This window comes from Rhea americana, unplaced genomic scaffold (assembly GCF_003343005.1).
Source record: "Rhea americana isolate MKP2758 unplaced genomic scaffold, rheAme1 scaffold_5, whole genome shotgun sequence".
Classification (NCBI taxonomy): domain Eukaryota; kingdom Metazoa; phylum Chordata; class Aves; order Rheiformes; family Rheidae; genus Rhea; species Rhea americana.
In genome coordinates, this window is record NW_028186645.1 from 639,062 (window position 1) to 648,427 (window position 9,366).

Here is a 9,366-nt window from a genome sequence, read left to right on the forward strand (position 1 = left end):
GAGTGCTCTTTACTTAYGCATATTTTTTCTTCTTTCACTCCGATCTGCTGTGAAAAACATTAGATCTCTCTGCCCTGTAGCAGCACCTGCAATCACAGCTCCTTGGGAGTTTCTGGGATGCTGTGGTCGGAGGCACGAAGAAGCAGGCCAGCTGCAGAAGACAATTCCTGCACTTCAAGAAAACCATGAGGCCTAAATCCCAATCTTCTGTGCAAAGATGTGCTGGATGGTGCATAAGGAGGTCAAAGCAGAGTGATAMTCCTGCAACATTTCCTAGAGACTGCAGCTTGGCTGCGTGCAGTTGCTCATTCTCAGGATGTGGCATGGTGCTATGTGGAGGGGGAACCTCCCAAATTTCTTACACGCCACCTCAGATGTAACCAGGGACTGTTGTCCCATCCTAGTGGGTGACACGGCACCTCTGTGTCCACAGCTGACCTGGATCCGGCCCCGCAACCTCAGTCCTGGCACCTGCCCGGGAGCGGTGCAGAGAGGGGCTGCCCCGGCGGGCCGTGGGAGGATGCAGCCGCCGTGGCTCGTGGCCGCCTGTGGCTGCTGGTCTTGCACAAGTTTTACAGCAGGCTCTGAGGCTGAGCTTTGCATTCATTTTACACCTCACTTAATGGAAATTTCTCTTTCTGTGGGAAGCAGCTGCTTTGCAGAGGGACTTCTTACTGCGGAGACTCTCGTGGGAAGCAAGCGGACAGTGAAGGTCGCTGTTCGTCCCAACCTCGCACAAGGCCTATGCTGCTTTCAGATGTAAATAGGCAGCTACGCATCTACTGCCTGGTCACAGCCTCCAAGCTGCATTTGGATCAAAGCCCTCATTTGCTATTGTATCGATATAGGTCGTTTGCAGTTGTGTTGATATAGGTTGTTGGCYGCTCTGGCCACGTCAGCCAGCTAACAGTACGGAAAAGCGCTGCTGTCTCCCACACTCGGTCTTCCTGAGCAGCCGTTCCTGCTCGGATGTGCTCCCTCATCTCCTGGCACTTGAACAGACTCTCCTTTAACTAGAAAAGGGGCAGATCTGGGAATAACCACAAGGGCTCCTGGCCGTGGGCACGGCCAGCCCTGAGACCCCAGGAAGCCCTGGGCAGGCACCGTGGCGCCGCTCGGCGCAGCAAGCCCCTCTGGCCTGGGAGCTGCGTGGGGGCAAGAAGGGGCTGATGGCCGCTGCTGTTTGTGTTCCCGGCGCAGYGCCYGAGTCGCGCCGAGCTGGTGGTTTAATCATCGCGAGGCTTCGGCRCTGTCAAAATCCATCGCTTGGACCRGAAAAGGGGAGGAATAGGGTTCCCACGAAYGCCTGCAGCCTGCCCGGCCCTACTGATTGCAAATCCRCTTCAAAAGCYCAAACTTCRCATCCTTTGCATTTTATAATTGCCCCTTGCTGCCCCAGGTATAGCCTTCCATGGATTTGCAGAGATGCGGTGACCCGGTCGCGCTGAGCGGGGTGGGAACCYAGCAGACTGTGCTATTCCTCCTCCTGCGCTGCCTAATGGACGTTTTCTCGGGAAGTGATCACAGGCCTTGCTTTTCCACAGCAGGATTAGAGGTGGCCTCTGCTTGTTGGATTTTCTATCAGCGGTGCTTCTGGAGGAAATAAATAAAAAGCCCTCAGATGTTTTGATCATGGTTGTTCTCAAAATAATTCCTCAGCACTTGGAGGGTTCCTTCCAAAAGCGCTTTGGTTGCTACGTGCCTCTCTCCCGTTGGACGTTCATGCTCGGGGAAGCACGTACGCTGCTGGTGAGCTGAGGAAGCCGGCGGGGCTGCACAGTTTTGCGCTAGTGACCTGGCTCAGAGCGAGTCCGTGCTGCAGCTCCCGGCTCCACTGCTGCTGGCTGGGCAATGCCTGCTGCTCCATGYGCTCTGGGCAGAAGAAGACTCTGCTTTTGGTGGGGTCTCTAAACYGCAGATTCCTCTGCCCTGCGTAGAGCATCATGCCACAGGAAGGGTAGATAAAGACTTTGCTTCAGGAAGGAAACCTCAGATTGGGAACCTTCTCCATGGCCTTTAGTGTCAGTGGCCTGTGGGTGGTTTTCTGGAGCAGGAGGATGCCGGGGCATTCCCCAGGATGCGGGAATGGAGACGGGGGCAGAGCRGCTGTGTCACTGGGGGCAGATGGTGGGTGGCCTGCAAGTCACCTGGCGGAGCAGGCGGGGTGTGGGGAGGCCCCAAGATGTGGGGGATCCGAGTTCGCTCCTGGGCAAGGAGGGCTGAGCAGAGGGAGGACGGCAGGCACCGGCGGGGCAGCTCCCAGTGCGTCCCACAGCTCCCAGTGCGTCCCCCGGCCGGGCCAGGGGAGAAGCCGAGACCCGGGAAGGATGCGCGGCTGGTGCCATCTAGCGGAACCGGGACGGCTGGGAAGGGCCCTGGCTCCGCTGTATTTCCTCTTCGGGCTGCCACCGGCCGCCGGTGCCCCGCGGAGCCCCCGCAGCGCTTCCCGGAGCCCGCGGGCCGGAGCCCGGCAGGGCGGCCGCGGGGCTGCGCGGCGGCCGGAGCCCGCAGGGGCGCCGCTCGCCTTCAGCGCGGTCGCTCCTGTGAGAGCAAGTTTACTCGGCAGCAGAAATAAAACAGATATGTGTTAGCTGACCTTTCCTCCCTCCTTCCCAGGGCCCTGGGCCTGTTTCCTCTGTCCTACCCGCCAGCTCCACACCTGCCAGCTCTCCTTTTCTCTCAAGTGGTCTGATTGCTGAAGATAAAGCAAATAAACTGGGAACAGTGCTATTCAAGCTGTATTTGGCTTTTGTTTTGTGGGAACCAAATCAAAGACCATGAGCCCAGAAGCCTGTCTGCTTTCTGCAGCTGGCTGAAACCCAGAGCTGCCTCTCCCCGTGCTGGCCCGCGTGGAAAGCTTTGCACTGAGCGTTTGCTGACCTCTATCTTATTTCCACACGAAAGTTTGTCAGGAGCTGTGATTTCCAGCCTGTTTCCAGCTGGTGTCTCCAGACGGTTCCCCAGCTGCTTCCCTTGCTCTGGACAGAGCAGTTCCTCTCACTGGGAGATTGGTTTGCTACTCTCCACGACATCGTGGAGGACCTACAGCTGCTAAATCCTCCATGAACGTCTGTCCTGCTCTACCTCAGTGCACACACTCTGCATGGGGATCTTTGCTTACTGCCCAGAAGAGATGCTGCAAAATGGATGGCAGATTGCAAAGAATTAAAATAACATGGCTGGGTTTATAACAGCTGCTAGGAAAAAAATCCACATTTCAAGAATACTGTATTTACGAAGAGCCAGAGTAGCAAAGACCAACTGGAATGGTATGCTATAGCATATACCCTTGCAGGGGTTTATAAAAAGTAAAAAGCAAATCGTCTCTCACAAATGAGTATTGGATCTTTTTCTTTCACTGGTTTGCATCCTCCTAACTGCTCCACACCGGTCTTTCGTGTTTCCAACAAAATGGGCTTGTACTATGCTGACGGATGTCATTTCATTACCCCTTGGGACTGCTCTCAAGAAAGATTTGAATCTCTATTTCTAGATACCGGTTGCATTTCTTATTTGGAGAGGAATAAGTGCTAGGGAGCAGGTGATACCTTGGGAGGCTGCTCTCCATGCGAGGGTGGGTTGCAGAATGCAAAGGGAAGGGCAGCAYTCAGGGGCTTCTTTCCTCTGTGTCTCCTTCAGGTGACAAATGCCAGTGGCATCAGGCTGCTGGGCTAGTGTGCTGTGGCCGTGTCAAGAAGGGCTGCGAGGAGCCTGCGACATGGGCTTTCTGTGGGCTGGTGGCTAGCTGTTACTCCGCTGCGCTGCAAAGCAACACCATGAGCATGATYGCTTGCGTTGGCAAGCGGCTAACGATGTTGTGAACAAGCCTGCGCTAGAGCACAGCAGCCTCGAGACGCTCCCGCTGGAAAGGGGCTTGCGTAGCTGCTGGCTTTCCTCAACGTGGGCTTTTATTTAAAGGCTTGGTGGAGCTGGGGAGAGCACTGCACAGAACTGCATTTTGCAATCCTGCCAGGTGTGTCAGTGGCCTTGAGGGTCACCCATGGGCATGTTTCCTACCAATTATTTGTAGAACAGGAGGTGGCAGCACGCTATGAAGGCAAGCTGCACTAGAGTAACCGCTCGTGCTTCACTGTGCTCACAAGTTTGCTCTTATCATGGTAATTCAGACAGGGTTTCAGTTATATAAGGTCTTCTGGAGGGCAAGCACCCAAAGCCCTGCAGCTCCCCATCTGTGTTTTGCTTTCTCTGACATTGCAGGACTGGCCCTGTGTGAATGGCAGCACCCATCTGTGTGTGCAGCCCTGTGCTGTGGTCACCCCATGGCACCGTTGTCTAGCCTAGGTGTTCCCCCACCCCACAGCACCCATAAGGATGCAGAACTCTTTCCTGGACTGATTCAGCCCTCTGCTCTCTTCCCTCACCTGAGTGATACCCAGCGTGCTGATGGACTTGCAGACTTTATTGGAATTGTGAATATTTCATGTGAAGCTCAGCTTGGATGAACTGTCTTCCACAGGCGGTCCAGACACTTGGGACGTAGCCCTGGGTCAGCTGCCAGGACACGTGGGTGATCCTCTCTTTGAGCAGCAGCACACAAGGAGTTGCAGAGAGAGATCTCTTACCCGCAGATAAGCAGAGTGCATCTGCAAAGATAAGATTGTGAGCTGTGCGTACTGCCCCTTTCCTTGCATGTGCTGAAAATGCATCTTCAGCAGGGCCGAGCTATTAGTACGACCTTGTTTTCTCCCTAATCCCATACCCTGATTCCTCTGGCAGAGGGTGCTGTCTTTCTTCAGGGCCTGCTCACCACTGTCTGCTCTCCAGGGTATACTCCCAACATATCCCCATGGGCAGAAACCTTGTCCCCCGAAAGAGCAGGCTGCTGGTGCAGCCTGGAAAGTGAAGGAGCATTTGGTTTTGATGTGAGATTGGAGCCAGCCACTAGATGGGGATAGAAACTGGCAAAACATCTGGAGCTGTGCACAGCCAGGGCTTGGCCTGCCCACCGCTGAGGCCCTTGTTCTTTGCTGCTGCAGTGGAGAGAGAGAGAGAAAAATGGCTTTTATTTACTTGTTTCTCTGAAATAAATATTCTCAGATTTTAAATGCAGTGCTCTCCATGTGAGGTGTTGGCCATTGCTGGACAGTTTAAAGTGCAGAGGGAGGAAAGTGCCTTAGATCCAGGCAAATGTCTTCTGGAGAGCTACCTGTAGGTTGGGTGACCTGGCAGAGGCCAACATCAGTGTCGATCCTTAAGCTCTGGCAGGTTGAACTGCCAACCATGCTGGCAGTGTGCAGCCTCAGGTATTCCTCAAGTCCTCCCGGGTACTGCCATGGGGCTGGCCAACAGGAAGGGCACTGTGAGCTATGCAAGGAGCTTTTCTCAGCCCCRGTGAGCTGCCCCTGTGGCTGAGGAGAGGGACTAGGTGCTCGCTGAGTTGCCCAGTGCCAGACCACACTGGGCCCCATCCTGATTGACAGCCCTTGTCTGGTGAGGAGCAGGCGCCTGCTGGCAAAATGCCCCCCTTCAGAGCAGGCAGCACCAGGGGAGCTTAGCAGGAGCTGTGCGCTTTTCCCTGCCCTAAACAAGAGCAGCCACCGGGATTCACCTCTCTCGTGTTCCAGATTTTCCACAAACCAATTGTTGYGCTTTCACGCTTTCTTTTTCTTGGCCAGCAATAATCTGTGATCAGAAAGCCCCACTTCCACAAAGGAGGATGCAAGCAGAGACTAAAATAGCACGAGTGGAAAAGTTTTTTGTTTCTCACTGGGCTGGTCCCCTCCTTGGTGCCCGGCTGCAGGGGATTTTTGCAGAAGGGTTGTGGCCCTGGAAGGATGCCCACTACGCCAATGGCTCACTTGAGGCAGAGCCTCGGCAAACTCATGGCTATTGTGACACTCTGCTTCCTCCTGCAGCCCTGTGRTACTGGGGTTGGAGGGAGCAGGGGGTGACCTACAACCAGTGCTCTTCTCTGCTGCAGAAAGAAGGGGGCTGTATCTCGCTGTCCAGATGCTGTACCCTGTGTAGTGAATGGTATGCGACTGACGTGTGGCTTTTTGAACATATGATCTGTATTGTAAAGCATTGAGGATTTTTCCCATACAAGCAAGTTGCCACTAACCCCTCACCGGTGCACTGAGTCTTGCCTTCCCCAGCTGGTGCTGGTCTGTCTGGGCTAAAGTAGGTGGGGAGAGGAGAGCTAAGCTGAAGGCGTAGAGGAAACCTGAAACATGCCTCCTTCTCCCTTTGCTTTTATGCTGAGTCTGTTTCCTGTAAAAGCTCAATCAGCTCACCCATCTTCCTCTCCTGTGGCATTTCTGAGYGCTGCCCAAAAGTGCTGCTCCAGAGTCATCCTTAACTTGGCCCTCATGGCCGAAACTCTCTTTGCCCAAGCGTTTCCCTGGCTGGGGCCCCCAGCCCCATTCCCGGCTGGAAGTCCTTCAGTCATGTTCTGGCCTTCACTGCAGACAGATTTGCTTGCCCTGGGACTACAAATGTCCTCTCAGTTCCTCCTTGTCTCCAGTTTCATGTCACCCTGCTCCATCTCTTGGCCCCAACTCAGTCTCATACCTGGTGCACAGCATTTGCTGCTGGTGCAGCCATGCTCCTTGCTCTGAGGGCTGAGGACTTTACTTTTTGCTTCCTGGAGACAAGCCCTGCACCTTTTCACAGCCTGCACAGCTGCTTCTCTATTCCTGCCTGTTTGGCAGACAGCTCATTGTCCTGGGGTGCTGAGACAGCTCTGCACATGGGTGTCTCTGCCTGGTGCCTCCCTGCAGCCCAGAGGCTTGGTGGCTATGGGCTCCCAGGGCTGCGCTGGTCTCCAGCTGTGTGCTCCCCACAGTGGGAGTCCGGCTCGAGGGGCATCATCATGAGAAGCACACATTAAGTCAAAGTTTCTTTATTAGATGGCTGTCTGGGCCAGTGGGGATGTGTTGGGGAGCATTCTGCTCCATGTTGTGACCCACATGTCTTTAATAACCAGCTCTATCAGGAGTGTTTCGTCTCGATTCTTTTTTGAGAAAAGGAAATTAAGGCAGGTGGAGTTCAGGCTATGAGACTGAAATTAAAAATAGTCACAATTCAGATGTTTTCCCCAAAATTGTATGATAATCACTTGGACCAGGATTATTTTGTGAATGTAATGGAAAATGCCTCTGTGTACCAGATACTTGTTGTGGGGAGGGAGGGGGGTTTGGGAGATGGTGACAGGAAGAGCAAAATGTCAAGCTTCTGTTCAAGGTGTGGGACTCTAGCAATGTTCCCTCTTTTGACTGTTCAAAAACAGTGTCCCTGGAGAAGCAGAGAGCTGCCAGTAAATGATATACATTCACAGTATACAAGGAAGCTATCAGTGAGCGGTTTCCTGAGAGTGTTGTTAGAAAACATCCATCATGCAGCCAGGGGTTGGGATCAAAGCCAGACTAGAACTGAATTTCTCAGAAGACATCCAAGCCAGGCAGAAGCRGGAGTCCACACTTCCCCCTCAGGGCAAGAAAGACCGGAACCAAACCCTGGTGGAGTCGTGTGGCTGCCAGGCCAGGTCTCCGCAGGGCAGCGGGAAGTGTGGCTCCAGGGCAGCCGTGCGGTSTGACACCAGGCCCGCGACAGGGAAGTCACTGGAGCAGAAGTGACGGCTGTTAGGGCGGCAGCTACAACATTGCAACTATTGGCTGTAGGTCCGACATSTGGAATCCTGGACTGTTGACCTTGAGAGTTAAAAAAAAATCACGAGATTAGCCCCAGCAGGCTGGTGTGGAGTATGTGCCTGTTCTGTTTTAACCACCTGCAGCGTATCCGTAAGCAATACTAAGTGAGGATGTGTGTTTCTGTGCACATCCACAGCTCACTCCGCTCACCTTCTGCCCAGTGACAGACCATTTCTGCATGCCTCAGCTGCTTCTCTGTATCTCAGAGGATGCTTYGTCCCCTGCTTCCAGGCTGGCCCGTGCTCCCTGTGCGCCCTTGTGTTGCGGAGCATGGAAGAAGCCTGTGGGGTGTGGAGAGTCCACACTGTGGGAGAGGAAGGGCTCCCCACCATGCCTGGATGGGCTCCATGGCCTAAGTCTCTCCTACTGCCAAACTCTATCAGGGCCTCAGAGCTCCTCTGGCCATCAGCTACCTTCTCTTTGTGTGCCACAGCTCTTTGAGCTTGCTGCACACCCTGCACAGTAATGCACCAGCTGCTGCTTATAGCTGGGTGCACTAGACTTGCCAAAAACCTGTCCAGGCTGGGCTTGTCCCCAAAGGGAAGATGTGGCTGGAAAAACTGGGCAAAGGAAGAAGAAGGAGCAATGGGAGCAGTGGTAAGGCTGCTGTTGGAAAGGGGAGCGGAGGAGAACGGTTGTGTGTCCAGGGAGTCAATCTGTCCCTCTTCTCCACTGCTGAGAGAGGAGCAGCCTGGAAGGGGCTGCTTGCTCAGGCAAGGCCAAAATTCAAAGGCATCAAGTATCTTAAACACTTGACCAGCTTTCTCCAGTCTGAGGCAGATCACCCACCTCACAAGCGCTAGGTTGTCTCTGTACAGAGAGAAGTTGAGTCTGGCCTCCCTGGTGGGGAAACATGAGCGACCTGCTCCTGTGTGGGAAGGGCACATACGTCCTGCAGGAGGGTTTGCCTTGAGTCCTCAGGACAGCCTGTGGTCTTGTGGAGAAGCAGTGTCTTGCGACCTGTGCTATCTGTCACTCCCTCCACAGGGTGTCCCTGCTTGTCTGTGCTGTGCTGGGTAGTTTTGAAGTCTGAGGATGAGATTACCTGTTGCCTAAAGGTAAAAGGGCAAAACCAGTGTCAATCACAAAAAGCAGACCTGGAAGGGACCTTCAGGAATGATGTTTCTCCTYCTCCCAAGACAGGATCAATCCTACCTAAGGTCTCTCTGGCAAAATATTTGTCTAGTCTGGTCTTAAATATATCCAGAGATGCCATACAATGCCAAACTGTGCCATCCTATACCATCCCATTACCTCTCTTCCCAGACAGCAGCTCAACATCAGCCTATTGCATTTAATTCCCTTCTCTCAAGAAGCATTCTTCGCCTCTTTGAGGGCCAGTGTCTCGTTTCTCCAGACTTAATTACATTAAGCAATGTTAGTTCTTTCAACACTTTCTCAGCTGTCATGTTTTCTGAACTGCCACTCATGCTTTCTATTGTCTTTTCGACACTCTGGAGGTGGGTTGCCAAGTCTGGACACTGTGCAGTAGTCAAGCTTTCGTGATGGCAGCAGGAGCAGGAGACTTACTTTGCATGTTGTACAGGTGTTGTTCCTTTTCGCAAGTCCAGCAAGAGATTTCCTTTTTCACAAAAATGTGTTGACGTAGCCTGTTTGTGACCCTTCATTACTGCAGAGTGTTTGGACTTTTTACAGAGTTATTACTGAACTGGTCATTTCTCCCTGTATTTTTGCA

General features: G+C 53.4%; 1 protein-coding gene across 4 annotated transcripts in view; it reads left to right on the top strand.

Annotated features, from left to right (window-relative positions):
• LOC146588651 (exocyst complex component 3-like protein 2) overlaps positions 1–2,735 on the top strand; it is a 47,293-nt gene extending 44,558 nt beyond the window's left edge. For 3 of the 4 annotated variants that reach the window (XM_085317395.1, XM_085317391.1, XM_085317393.1), the window contains one exon: positions 64–2,735. The gene's annotated coding sequence lies outside the window, so the exon portion shown is untranslated. The remainder of the gene's footprint in view (positions 1–63) is intronic. The other variant, XM_085317392.1, reaches the window with a different exon arrangement.
• The last annotated feature ends 6,631 nt before the right edge of the window (positions 2,736–9,366 follow it).